The sequence below is a fragment of the Manis pentadactyla genome, unplaced genomic scaffold, assembly GCF_030020395.1.
Source record: "Manis pentadactyla isolate mManPen7 unplaced genomic scaffold, mManPen7.hap1 scaffold_385, whole genome shotgun sequence".
Lineage (NCBI taxonomy): Eukaryota > Metazoa > Chordata > Mammalia > Pholidota > Manidae > Manis > Manis pentadactyla.
This window is the reverse complement of record NW_026644768.1, coordinates 62,501-77,013: the sequence shown is the minus strand read 5'-3', so window position 1 is coordinate 77,013 and position 14,513 is coordinate 62,501. Positions and strand designations below refer to the sequence as shown.

At 39.5% G+C, this 14,513-nt stretch overlaps 1 long non-coding RNA gene across 1 annotated transcript; it reads right to left on the bottom strand.

Annotated features, from left to right (window-relative positions):
• Window positions 1-350: 350 nt before the first annotated feature.
• Window positions 351-13,087, bottom strand: LOC130682376 (uncharacterized). The gene is made up of 7 exons (XR_008995592.1): window positions 12,716-13,087; window positions 10,515-10,611; window positions 4,978-5,050; window positions 3,962-4,089; window positions 3,712-3,800; window positions 2,097-2,230; window positions 351-1,307 (listed from the first exon to the last, which is right to left on the bottom strand). It is a non-coding gene; the product is annotated as an uncharacterized LOC130682376 (long non-coding RNA).
• Window positions 13,088-14,513: the final 1,426 nt, after the last annotated feature.

Sequence of the window (14,513 nt, the reverse complement as noted above, 5' to 3'; positions counted from 1 at the left end):
TTTTTCTATATGTGACTATTATACTTCAGTAAAATTTTTTTTTAAAACAGATGTTATTATTCACAATAGTCAAGATATGAAAACAAGCTGAATGTCTAAATGTCCATCAGAGGATGAATGAATAAATAAGACTTCACACACATATATACACCATAGATTATTGAGCCATGAGAAAGAAGGAAATCCTACCATTTGAAACAACTTGGATGAACCTTGAGGGCATTATGCTAAACGAAATGTCAACAAAGAAAGAAAAATACTGCATACTATCACTTATATGTAGAATCTAAAAAAGCCAAACTCAGAGAAACAGAGCAGACTGGTGGTTACTGGGGGGGGATGGGGGGGAGAACAAAATGGGGAAAATGGGGAGGCACTGATCAAAGGATACAAACTTTCAGTTACAAGATTAATAAGTTCTGGGGACCTAATATACAGCCTGGTGATTATAGCTAATAATACTGTATGATATACATGAAAGTTGGTGAAGAGATCTTCGAGGTTCCACCCTCCGCCTCACCCTGAACCTTTCTGCACAGGTCCTAGAAATGCAAGGAAACACCAAACAGCACGTCACAGAGCTCCTCATCTCCCTCGCCGCTCCCTCCCATCCTTCATTTCCCTCGTTCTCCATGTGGGGTGCACTCTTGACCAAAGGGCAATCCACAAGAACCTAACTCTATAAATGTGATAATCATTATTAAGGACTGAATACAGACATGTTCTTTGCAGTCTTGAAAAGCAGACAGGAAAGGCAGCATCATGCACACACACTATCGATTCACTGACACTGAGAAAACCATCTGTAGAAAACAGAAAAAGACATCAAGGAAAGAAGCTACAGTGCATGCTTTGGTTTAATTTATTACCTGAATCATTAAAATCAACGTCACCAAGCCACCTGAAGCCTCACTCCACGTATAGTGTCAGAGATAAGCAAGCATGCACTTGCGCTGGTAAAGAATTTTACTATTTGTCAACTCACATTGCTTCCGAGGAGAGACTAAAACGATGATTGACACACACAGGAGGAGAATTCTCTACAAAACTGAGAAACACAATTAGAGTCAAATCCAGAAAAAAAAAATCTTATTGTATCCCAAAGTGACAATATTGGCAAAATGAATTTTCTTTGAAGCAAAAGACTGGCATCTTTATTATCCTAAAACTGGAGTAGCATTCAAGATTCTGAGGATGAGCAGTAAAACAGTTATCTTCGTAGCTTCTAAGAAATAACCTTTGCATACTTTGAGGGCTTGGCACTTGATGTTTCTTCATTCTTTTTTCTTTTGTTAACTTCTCGCTCACTGCAGAATAAAAAAAGCATAGGGAATTTTTTTCTAGGGTTACTATTGAATTTGTTTAACCAAGTATTTCTCCAATTCTAAACATTAGCAAATCTAACACAATTTTCTCATATCCAAAAATTATCTAAAATGCTCTTTATACTAATGAGTACTGACTGTTGCAATTTTCATTAATACTTTCCTGGCAATGCTATCAACTGTCGTAAATTCAGTGACTATACTGTCATACAAAATTGTATGAACCTATAAGACCGATTTCTTTTTTCCTTGATCAAACTTATGGCTGTCATATAGAGAGTTGTTCCATTTCTTTTTATTTTTCCTATTAAATTATAACTAAATTCTCCAGTATTGATTGTTTTCTATATAGTTATAGGACGTGAAGGCTTGGAAACATTTTTTAAAATGCTATCTCCTTGCATCCCTACGAAAACTGTCCTGTATAGCAACCATGTCCTTTATATACAGGAGGAACGGAGACACTGTGAAGTGAACTGGCCTGTCCCATGCTCCTTAGTTCATAAGCTTCCCCTTTGCATGTCCTGATTCTATCACTGTACAATAGCTTGCGATCTCTTTCCCAGGTGCTCCAACCATCATTGTTTTTCATCATCAAAATAAAAATTTCTTTTGAAAGTGCTTTGCAAAGTCACTGCCAACTTCTAAATTGAAGAGCAATTGTTCTATTTTGAATGTGTGATGTCAAGTGCGTAATTTTCGATTAAGAGGAAGTGTTTTTTTGCAAACAGGCACAACATATCAAACGAAGCCATAAACCTCTTCACGTACAAGTACAACATGCTCTGACACGTGGCACACTTGTTGGGGTGCATCTTGTCATATGGACCTCGAACAGGATCATAGTCTGCAGTGCACACCAGCTTTCAGTTTCTCACCATGTCCCGGAATTCATGGCACTGATCCTGCAGGTAGGAGTGAAAAAAAATAAGATGTTACTATGATAATCTGATCGTTACAACTGAATATAAAATTGCTTGGTTAGATACAAACTCAGACACTTGAGGGGAAAATAAAAACCTAGGGAAAATTACATCTTAGAGATGAATACGTTTTAAAGGCACCCTAATTCAATATCTGCTTAGGAAGTGGGAATCCTCTGCATAGAATCCCAGGCAAATAATTGTCTTGCCCCCATAGAATTTTACTACCATCTAAGGCAGTCTGCACAATATTTAGACGATGTTCACTAAGCTGAGCACCAAATCCGTCTCCCTACATTTTTGATCATTGTTCCACACATAAAAAGCTCTGGAATGAATTAAAGGGATGCTCTTTTAGCTGACACAAACATGTCAACACACTTTCAGCTTTGTTCCTCAAGAATGAAAATTAAAAAAAATGTTTCTTTATCAAGTTTGTCTTTTAACAGTCACTGTGTTGTGTCTCTAATGGATTTCCTTTGGTTGTTATTTTAAAAAACCTCTAAGATAAACACTCATTATCCCCTTTTGCAAATGGGAAAACATAAGTCTCAGAGAGATTAAGCAATTAACGTCAATGCTGGATTGTGATCAGAAATCTGCTAACAACCAGGCTATCCTTCTTGTCTTCTTTGCTTTTACCTGGCAGAGAATAAAATTCCTATACATTTGTAAGAAGATAGAGCTGCCTTTTTGTTCCCTGAAAAATAAGAAGGACTTACTTACACATATATAGGGAGTATTTTTTTTGTTTGAAATTTCTAAAAACAGATTTTTTTAAGTGAAAAAATTTGATCCAGATTAGCCTGGAGAGATCATTTGGAGTTGTACAATAAAGTTTTTTCTCAAAGCTGTTCACCTACCAAAATGTTTATCAGATTCATTTTCTTTTAATGATAATTATTATTAATTTTTTATCTATTTTGGTCAGTATGGACCTAATGAAAAGGTGGCTTATTATGGGAAGACCTTTCTGGGGAAATTTCTCTAATTCACTTGTTTAACTGGAGTCCAGGGACGGATTAGAAAAGATTATGGTGCGTCATATTCTATCTATTAGTGTTGTAAAGCATTGGACATTATTTTTAAAGCCCCAAAATGAACACAAGGCGGCAATGGAATGCCAACTCAAGAACTTATCATCTAGGTTAAGTTTTTGATACATTCTTTTTTTTAATTTTGGTATCTAATTGCTTGATGATATGTTTTAACACTTCAGAAAAGAAATTCACTTCGTAGCAACGACAATTTGACCGTCGTCACGGGGCGCACGGACACATGGGGACTGAAGGAGGGTCCCTCTCGGGACGCTGAAGAGCGTGCTGCCTCTATCACATCAGGCCGGGCCTCTCTTGTTTACCGCTGTGTCCACAATGACTGGAACAGACTCCGTAAGTATCTGTTGAATGAATTAACTTTATGACCAGCCGTCCAGATCTAAGTATCACCTGTCAAACACGCACCCGTCAAAACCTGCTTTTCGTTGTTCTTCTCTCCTGTGCTTCCCGTGTTCTCCTTGTCTTTCTTTTTTCTTTCGGCTGCTTCTCTTTCCCTTGAAGAAAAAAGTGTAAAGAAACAATGCTACCAAAGGGAACAGACACTCATCAGTTACTAGATCTGCTTTAAAAACGTGTTGTTTTCTCAAACTGATGAGAAATGATTATTACTACTTTAAGACTCACAATTCAAGGGCCATTTTTGGAAACTACTCACAGCTGTTCCTTACACATAGTGCACTTATTGCCACATGTCCTGCAGTCTGGACCATGGACAGAGTCACTTTCTCGGGTGCAGATAAGTCGACCATTTTTCATTTGGCTTCTAAACTCATCACATATATCCTGAAAAGAAGGCAAGGTTATATAGGAAATGGCTGTTTTCACAGAGTTACTTGATTTGGCTTAAACATCTGAAGATTTTGACTCAAGTGAGGCAACCACTTAACCTTGCTTTGGAGGCAGTTTAATGACCCACAAAGATGTCCACATTCAAATTCCTGGAAACTGTAAACATGTTGCCTTATATGGCAAGGAGGAATTGAGGTTGAAGATGGAATTAAGATGGCTAATCAGCTGACTCTAAAATGGAGAGATTGTCCTAAGTCATCTAGGGAGACCCAAAGTAATTACAATGGTTCTTATGAGTGAAAGAGGGAGGCAAGAAAATAAGTGTCAGAACGATGCAGCATAAAAACGATTCCATCTCCCCAAGCTGACTTCAAAGACAGCCACAAGCCAAGGATTACAGGCAGCATCTAGCAGTTAGAAAAAGGCCAAGAAGACCCTCCTCCAGAGCCTCCACCAAAGAATACAGCCCTACTGACATCTTGGTCTCAACACAGATCCATTCAGGACTTCTGAACCCAGCGACATATGGTAATAAGTTTGTGCTGTTTTAACCCCACTTTTGGTAGTGATTTGTTGTAGCAGCTGAATCTCATTTTCCCCATCTATAATATAAGGTCAGAAAAAGTATTCGAGCAGGCTCAGAGACTTAAACAAACTACTATTTTTTAAAGTGCTTTGTAAAGTGTTAGAGTGGAAGCTTTCCATTTGGCGTTAAATTTCTATACTGAGCAAGTTACCAGTGATATTCACGTGAATGATGGCTTCCCACCTACTAAGGGCAAGATCACGGGTTGGCAACACTGACACCTCTTTCCATATATTTGATAGATAAGTGTTGACTTACAGGAAGACCATTCTTGCCAAATTAAGGTAATGACTCACCTTTCCTGAGTTGCTTCAGTCCCATTTGATCTGTTGCCGGGATGCTTATTTTTTTTCCTTTGCTTCTATTTGCCTAGAAGAGAAAAGAGCCAATAGTCATCTTGTTTACATATACTCAGGTTCAGAAGGAGCTTCGGAGGGTGTGGGCAATAAGCCACTTCCTTCACAGAGAATCGCTCTGCATAGCCCCAAGATGGACAGGCAGCTCAGTTATTATTAAGAAGATCCCTCATCACAGGTAGATACTCTAAGGAAATCAACTCAAGCAATTTCAGAGTCTCCTTTATTTGTGTCCAAATTTATCTCCCTATAACGTCCATCCTTTTGTCTTATTTCACACTTTCAGGCCAACACAGAACAAGCCTGCTGAATCCATGACCTCCAGGCATTAAGGCTTCAGACATTTGAAGGCAAGTTTTGGGTCTCCAGGTCCAGCTTCCCACAGCTCTCTCACTTTCCATCAGAAGCTGTGGTTTTGGAACTCCAGCGGAACACTTACCCCTCACCCTGCTAAGTGTAGTTACCATTGGTCACCACACAAACATTTTACGATATCAGGAGCTTTATTCCCTATGCTGTACTTCCATACATACAAGGAACTCACCATTCTAGTTCCTTCATTTGTAGGTCAACCCATTATATTATTTCTTAAAGTATGGAGCCCAATTTTGATTGAAATCCCATGACTTTATATTTCTTTGAATCTTCAGGATATATTTTACCACCCCTTACCTATTTCTTACACGTGCAAAGGGAACTCCCTAAAAAGAATATTCATATTTCATATATATATACATATAACACACACACATGCATATGTATATATTCATGCTACATACACTCATACGCATGCTTGTTTTGGTACCAAGTGAAACTTTGGAAGAGAAATATTTTGTATACAATTTGCAGTATTCGGATCTTGGGTCAACTGCACCAGAATCACCTGGACTCCTTGTTAAAAATCAGATTACTGAGTTCCAATCTAGATGATGTCAATTAAACTGTCAGGATGGTCAGTGAATCTGAATTTTATAAAACCTCACAGGTGATTCTTACTGCACATGGAAGCTTAGGAGCACTGACACAAATCCTTTATCAGAAAGGGAAGAGATTTAAAAAGGAAAACAAAATATGATCCTAAGATACTTTTTAGATCACCTTCCTCAAGGGCAGGTGATCTAGAAAGTATCTTAGGATCATATTTCACTTGGTACCAAAACAAGCATGTGTATGACTGTATGTAACATGAATATATATATATGCATGTGTGTGTGTGTTATGCATATATATATATGAAATATAAATATTCTTTTTAGGGAGCTCCCTTTGCACATGTAAGAAATAGGTAAGTGGTGGTAAAATATATCCTGAAGATTCAAAGAAATATAAAGTCATGGATTTTTAATCAAGTACCTTTGGGAAAAGAAGGTATCCGTAATGATTCAGATTGCTGGTATTCTAGTTACAGTCATGGCTATGCTCAAAAACCTCCAGTGGCCTCTGATCACACAAAGAATAAAATTCAAAGTTCTTCTCTTGGCCTAAAAAGACTTATATGATCTTTCCAAACTCATTTCCTGAAATTCCCATGCAATAATCTTGAGACACAATGACCTCCTTTGTTTCTCTTTTTTTATTGAAATACAGTTGACATACAATAAATATATGTTAGTTTCAGGTATACAATGCAACGATTCAACAATTATATGCACTATAAAATGCTCACCGTGATAGGTGTAGTTACCATCTGTCACCACACAAAGGTATGACCATACTGACTCTCCCCATGATTTATTTAATTTCTATAACCAGCAGTTTGTACCTCTTTATCCCCTTCACCTGTTTCACCCTCATCCCTGTCCCCACTTCCTCTACGGCAATCCTTTCTGTTTCTTGAGCTTGCTAAATTCTTCTTTTTCAAACATTTTTTATTGACATACAGCTTATATATAATATTATATTATATTGGTTTCAGATAAATGACTTAGTTATTTATCAATTATATACATTATTAAATGCTCACCATGATAAGTGTAGTTACCATTGGTCACCACATAAAAATTTTACAATATTAGGAACTTTATTCCCTATGCTGTACTTCCAAGCCTATGACTGAATTATTCTATGGTTTGAGGTTTGTACCGCTTTATCCCCTCCGCCTGTTTCAGCCATCCCCTTACTCCTACGGTAACCGAATGTCCATTCTCTTTGTTTACGAGTCTGTTTCTGTGTTTTTTTAATTGTACATTTTTGTCCATGTGCTCTTGAAAAGAATGTATATTCTACTGTTTTTGTATGTAACATTCTTAATATATTTGAATACAGTTGCATGTCATCTGTCACTCAAATCCACTGTTTAGTTATTGGTTTTCTGTCTGAATGACCTATCCACATTATGTAAGTGGGGCATTAAAGTCCTATACTATTATTATTTTACTGTCAATCTCTCCTTTTATGTCTGTTAATATTTGCTTCATATACTCAGGAGCTCCACTGTTGGGTGCATAAATAGTTATAATTGTTACAGCTTCCTGCTGGATTGTGCCCTTAATCACTATGTCATGTAGCTTCTTTGTCTCTTGTTGCAGCCCTTGTTTTAAAGTCTATCTTGTCTGACAGAAGTATAGCTACTGCAGCTTTTTTCTTTTTCCTATTTTCATGGAATATCTTTTTCCATCCCTTCAGTTTCAGTATTTAGATTTAAAGTTAATCTCTTTTGGCAGCAAACAGATGGGTCTTGTTTTTTATCCACTCGGTCACCCTATGTATTTTGATTGGGGCATTTAGTCATTTACATTTAGAGTACTTATTGATAGGTATGTAGTTATTGCCATTTTGTCAAATGTTTCACGGTTGTCTTGTTCCTCTCTTACCCTCTTTTTCTCTTGCTCTCCCCTTGTGTATTGCGACTTTCTTAAGTGTTACATTTAAATTTGTTTTTCCATTTTCTGTGTATCCATTATAGGTTTCTGGCTTGTGGTTACAACGGGGTTCTTAGAGGATATCCTACACACATAGCAATCAATGGTAAGTTGATGGTTACTTAAGTTCCAATGTATTATTACAATACATTTTTTACTCCCCCTCCTCCTTCTTTTACACCTTTTTATTTAGTGACTCCCTTAACTAACTTTTAAAATGTAATTGATTACATTACTTTGGTCTTGACCTTCAGACTAGGTTTTAAGGGACTGATCTACTATCACTGATACACATTTGTTTTTACCTGTGAAATTTTCATTTTCAGATTTTTCTTGCTTCTAGTTAGGGTCTTGTTTTCCTCTTAAAGAAGACCCTTTAACATTTCTTGTAAGGACAGTTCAGTGGTGGTGAACTCTTAAAGTTATTTTGATCTGTGAAGCTCTTTATCTCCCCTTCCATCCTGAATGATAACCTTGCTGGGTGGAGTATTCTTGGTTGTAGGTTTTTCTCTTTCAGAACTTTGAATATATCGTGCCACTCTCCTAGAGTTTCTGCTGGGAAATCAGCTAATTGTCTTATGGGGTTTCCCCTGTATGTAACCCGTTGCTTTTCTTTTGCTGTTTTTAAGATTTTCTCATATTTTCTGATCTTTGATACTTCAATCATGATGTGTCCTGGTGTGGGCCTACCTGGGGTTAGCTTGATTAGGGCTCTCTCTGCTACCTACACCTGGATGTCTGTTCCTTTCTCTGGTTTAGGGAAGTTTTCAGCTATTATTTCTTCCAATAAGTTTTCTACTCCTTTTACTCTTTTCTTATGGGACTCTTATAATGCAAATGTTTAGATGTTTGATATTGTCCCAAAGCTCTCTTCACTTATCCTCATTTCCTTTTTTTCTTTCTTATTTCTGTTCAGCTTGAGTACTTCCTATCACTGCCTTCCAAGGTGCTGACCTGCTCTTCGGGACCCTCCAGTCTGCTGCTGATTCCCGCTCATGTATTTGTCATTTTTTTATTGTGCTTGTTGCATTCTTCATCTCTGATTGGTTTGTTTTCGATTTTCTCTCTCTCTCTGTAGAGGTTGTCACTGAGTTCCTCCACTCTTCTCTCAAGTCTGGTGAGTTTCTTCATAATCATTAACTTGAACCTTTGTCTGATAGATTGCTTAACTCTTGTTTCATTTGGTTCTTTTCCTTAGTTTTGTCATGTTGTTTTGTTTAAGTATATCCCTCTGTCTCCTCATTTCGTTTGACTTTCTGTGCTTGACTCTATCAGTTAGGAGAAAGAGCTACGTCTCCCAGTCTTGAAGGATCGGCCTTGGGTAAGGAAGGTCCCTAGGTAGACTGTGTGCGCCTGGTAGTTTGGGCTAGCTTACTGAAGGCTGGAGTGTGTGAGTCAGGGTGTCTGGTGTCAGGGCCCTCATGGCATGGCTGCACGGGGGCACATTTGGAAGGGCTCAACTGAAGGGGTTCCTGAGTGGATACTGATGTGCTCCACACTGGAAGGAGGCAGTGGGCCCAGCCCCTCCTCTGAAGCTACCGGCTCCATGCTCTGTTTCAAGAGAAACAAAATGTGGCTAACACGATTATTGTTGCCCCTACCCTCATTATAAAAATGAGGAGACTGAAGTCTAGGGAAGTGAAAAAACCTGTCCAAAAACATGGAGCTGACATAGCCATGTGATGTTAAAAGCCTAGCACTGCCCTACTGTGCTATCTTACTTCTATTAAAGAATTTTTTATAACGTGAATGAATACCAGGCTAGCATTCATAACTGGATTCTAGGTTCGCTCGGAAGTTCACTCCTTCATGAGACCTTGAACTGAAAAAAAAACTTCAGTTTCTCACATGTGTAAAATGCAGCACTTGGATTGGTTAGATTTTCTCACATGAGCTATACTACTACTAGATTGTAGGTTTTTACAAGGAGAGAGGTGATGAGTGTGTGCGTGTTTGTGGAGAAGCATTAAATGCTTACTCAATGCACGTGAATTAAATGCCACCATTAATAGCATTGTGATATATGCATCAAATTTTAGAACTGTGAGTACTCATCAAGGTCACCTAGGAAACTACCTCTATATACAGATGACACCAACAGTGGTTGTTACTTGTCCCAGTAACGCAAATCAAGAGTGGTTGAGTTGGATCATAAAGCACTCCAATTGAACACCATTCACCAAGGGAAAATGAATTGAAGGAACACACCCCAGATTATACAATAAATGTGTCCCATACAGTTGACAAAAGCAACCCTCTAAAACTATTCTGGTCAACTATTCCAAATGATCATCTTCAACTCTCCCTAGGATTTGTTCAAGGCATAAAGAGCAATTATCTACTATCTAGCACTTACAGGTCACAGCAATATGATAGACAATAGAGTAGGAATCAACCACTTATTAACTGTCCTTGCTAGGGTTCATTTTAACTTAGGGGATGTAAGAGAAAGAGACAATATTTGGGAATTAACAAAAAGAATAATATTCATGGAGGGAGCCACAAGCAGATGAGAAATAGCCGTTCATTCAGGAGTACCGTGTAGCTATCTTTTAGACTTGCCAGTTGAAAGAGGTACTTATAGTATCTGTTGACACATGAGGCACTTATTCTTACATGTTTTTCCGTCAGCATCATGTACAGGATCTCTCTCCCGAGTACAGCTGAGTTTCCAATTTTGCATTTTTTTCCCCCAATACTCAGCACACTGGTCCTGAAAAGAGAGAAGGGAGCAGGCCTTGTGGGTTACCTGGTTTGTTGTATTTTTATTAAGTTTGGTAAACAATTTGAGTAAGAAAAGTTCTTGTCTAACATCTAGGATTGCTATCTACAGATACAGAGGGGCTGGAATCTTCCATATTCTAAGAGGTCAGTTGTCATAGGTAATAATGTTGCTCTTCAGAATCTACAAAGGAAATAAAACTGGCTGGGATTTAATAGCATAAATCAAGGGTCAGCAAACTAGAGCCTACAAGATTAATCTGTCCTGTTGCCTATTTTTATATGTAACATTTTATATATGAACTTTGAAACACAGCCACACTCATTCGTTTAGATATTATTTATGGCTGCTTTCCCATAATAATGGCAGAGTTGAATAGTTGCAACAGAGACCATACGACCCACAATGCCTAACCTATTTGCTATTTGGCCTCTTACAGAAAAAAGAAATTGCTGGCCTCTGGTGTAGAGAGAAGGGAGAAAGAAATGCTGGGAAAAAGCACAAGGACGCAAAATGCCAAGGAAAGTAGCTTAAGTGAGAACTTAGCGTACTAAAGGAGAAAAGATAGAAAAATAAAAAGGCCAGAATATATCAAAGATAAGGATTGAGCCTGTGTCAGAGCTGGAAGTAAAGAGGCGGTTTTGATATCCCAAGGCTGTTAGAAGAGAAATAAGGAGGTTGTGATCTTATGCAGTTGTGTTAACTTGCATGCAGAGTGGGCTTGTGCAAGATCTTCGTGCTGACACTTAAACATGTCTTAAACACACCCTACATTATTCCATGTCAGTCCTCTAAGAGTACTGCCAAATAAGGGAAACGAGAGTTCAGTGAAATGAAGTAATTTACTCAATTTCACACATCCTAAGAGGCAGGGACAGGAATCGTACCCAAAGCTATCTGACTACAAAACCTATGCTATTTCACCATGTGATGCTTCTGCACATCTATAGAAAATGAACCTCATTCTGGGAAAGGGAATAATCAAAGAAACTGAAGAGCACGAGGTGCTGATAGGAAACATCTGCCCTCTTATACCACTCCGTATCATGGCTCATAGGTGATATACGCATTAATTTCATACAATGTAGGCTAATTGTTCTCCAGAACAGCTACATAGGTCAATACTTCATTTTATGTCATAAAGGTTCTCTTTTTTACCCATATCCTTACTATCATTTGTATAGGTTGATCTAATTTTTACCAACTTGGTATGTGTAAAAGATCTAATTTTGGGTTTGGGTTTTTCCAAAAGCTGACAAGGCTGAGAATATCTTGGGAAATGTGCCTACCGTTTAGCGGCTGCCAAGAGGCCGAGCCCATGTGGGGGGAACAGCGTGAGGCAGAACCTACTGGAGGTAAAGAAGGCTGAAGCTGGCTGGATCATGGCCTGGCTCTAGAGCAGCAAATACATACTGCCCCTCAGGGAGGAGGCAGTCAGTGGGAAGTTGGAAGTAGAATGGAGCTAACTGGAGTTCAAACCCTGTGCACAGCCCTTTCATTTCCAGGAGACTGGGGCCTAGAACAGATGCCAGGGAATGAAGCGTTCATGCTCGACAAGCACAGGATTCATAATGAGGGCCATGGGATGTAAAGCCAGTGGCTTCCTCTTTCCCTGAAGGCTCTGGGGAAGTGACGGGGGAAAGAGTTGCAAGAGACAATGGGTTGTTGAAATGCCTGTCCCCTACAGTGGGGAAAATTCAATAAATGTTGGGGCTGTATGGAATCACAAGGTGTTTGCAAACCCAATATACACATACACCTCACATATAACTTACATGTGTACATAGTTATATGGTACTGCTAAGATAGGACACTTAACCATGTTCTATAGGGCAGGCATGGGTCTAAGCCTATTTCTGTCAGGGAATGCCTTATCCTCACCCTGGGGGAGATTTAGTAATGTGGTTACCCTAGATACATACAGTAATTGTCTTTTGTTTAATCCACATTATTGGTTCTCAAGTTTTGATATGAAGTGCAAGATAAAAATTCAAGTTGATGGTAGAGTTTGTATTGGGTAAAAGGGATCCCCCCCCTCATCAGTGGTCTGCTCCGATGCACGTGTCAGAACGCGATGGAACCCTGTCTGACTTACGTCATAATGGCCCTACTGGTGTACTGTACTTAAGCACGGCCCAGGCCAGTCAGTCAGAGAGTGAGTGAGGAGACAGCCAATTCAGTTGTCTGCTGTTCTTGAATATACTGGCCTGCTTCTTGGCTGTCATCACTTGAACCTCTGGCAGCAGAGTTCCAGGGAGGAAGGCACCTGAGCCATGAAGCACAAACGAAAAAGGAAACATCTTGAAACCGTATGTTCCCCAAAAGTGGCCAGGATGTCAAGAGATGTGTGTCAGTGATATTCTCTGAGCACTGGGGAACTAGAAACTGTCTTCTAAAGAGAAAAGGAGCAAAGATTCCTACTTATGGGAGAGAAAGGGCAGGAAGGTGGGAGGGAAGAAAAGGTGTGGGTGCACTGGTTTTTCCAAGGGATCAGATAATCTCTGGGTCAAGAGAAGGTTCCTGTGACTAGGTCCTTGTCTCTGTGGCTCAGGACCTGTGTTCCCTACATCATGTCGCTCTGGGTTACTGTATCACAGATGTAGTGATTGAGTAGTATAATTTTTCTTATATTCTGTATTTCCCTTTATTTCATTTTTTACAATGTTACACGTTTTCCAATACTTTTTCCGGTTAATGAAGAAAGTGTGGCTCAAAGAGGTAAATCAAAAATTAGGAAAAAATTTGAGTGCATAAAATTGGAGGTGCAGGGATGAGAGTGTAAAGTCATACAGAAAATGAATTGATTTCTTAGATTGCCTCTGACATTGAGACCTTTCTTTCATTGTCTCACATTATAGACGTGTAAATGTGATGCTCCTTTATGAAAGAAAAAAACCAGCAGGATACACACACACACACACACACACACACACACACACACACACACACACACAAATACCATTTAAGCATGATAGTTGAATTGAGAATGTTTGGCTCTTTCTGGAAAAACGGGAAACTGAAATAGTTGTGGTGACTGTGAGGTGACTCTGTGTCTTCCCTTGGCTTATACATCAGCCAAGGGAAGACACAGACTAGTTTCTAATATAGTGGCTTCCTCAATATGTACCAGGTCCAATTATTTGCTTCTCAAAACTCATATCACTAACAGAGTAGATTCATTAGTTGGAGTAGAAGAGGCCTTAGTAACTAATACACGAAAGAATGTATCTACTTCTTATGTAATAATTAGTGTATGTGAAGAAATAGGGCAAGTCTCCCTGCTGATAGAAACTTTTTATCATTAACACTCAGCTTTCAAATAGACCCCAGGTTATCAATATCCCAGATAGCTAGAAAAGGGAAGAACACGGCAGGGCACAGAGAAGGACTTCATGCCTATGCCTGGTTGGGGAACGTGTCCCACTGCAGAAAACTTAGTCACACGGACAGAACTACAGTAGCTCCAGGAGGAAGGGCATTCCAGGCCCTGGGCCGATTCCCCCTCTGGATCTGGTGAAACGACGTTAAGTCCAGGAAAAGGGCAGGTTGGGAGAAAGGCGTTTCGTCTTTACAGTCACTGGCTGCTCTACAGCCAGGCACACACACTACGTCTCCTCCTCTTCACGTCTCAAATTTCCTTTCCCAGGAGGAGGAGAAGGAGGAGGTGGAGGATCCGGAGGAGGAGGAGGTGGAGGAAGACGAGGAGGAGGAACTGGAGGAGCAGCACGAAGATCCGGAGGAGAAGGAGGAAGAGGAGGATCCGGAGGAGGAGGAGGTGGAGGAAGACGAGGAGGAGGACCTGGAGGAGCAGGACAAACATCCGTAGGAGAAGGAGGAAGAGGAGGAGGTGAAGAAGGTGCAGGATCTGGAGGAGGAGGAGGAGGCGCAGTATC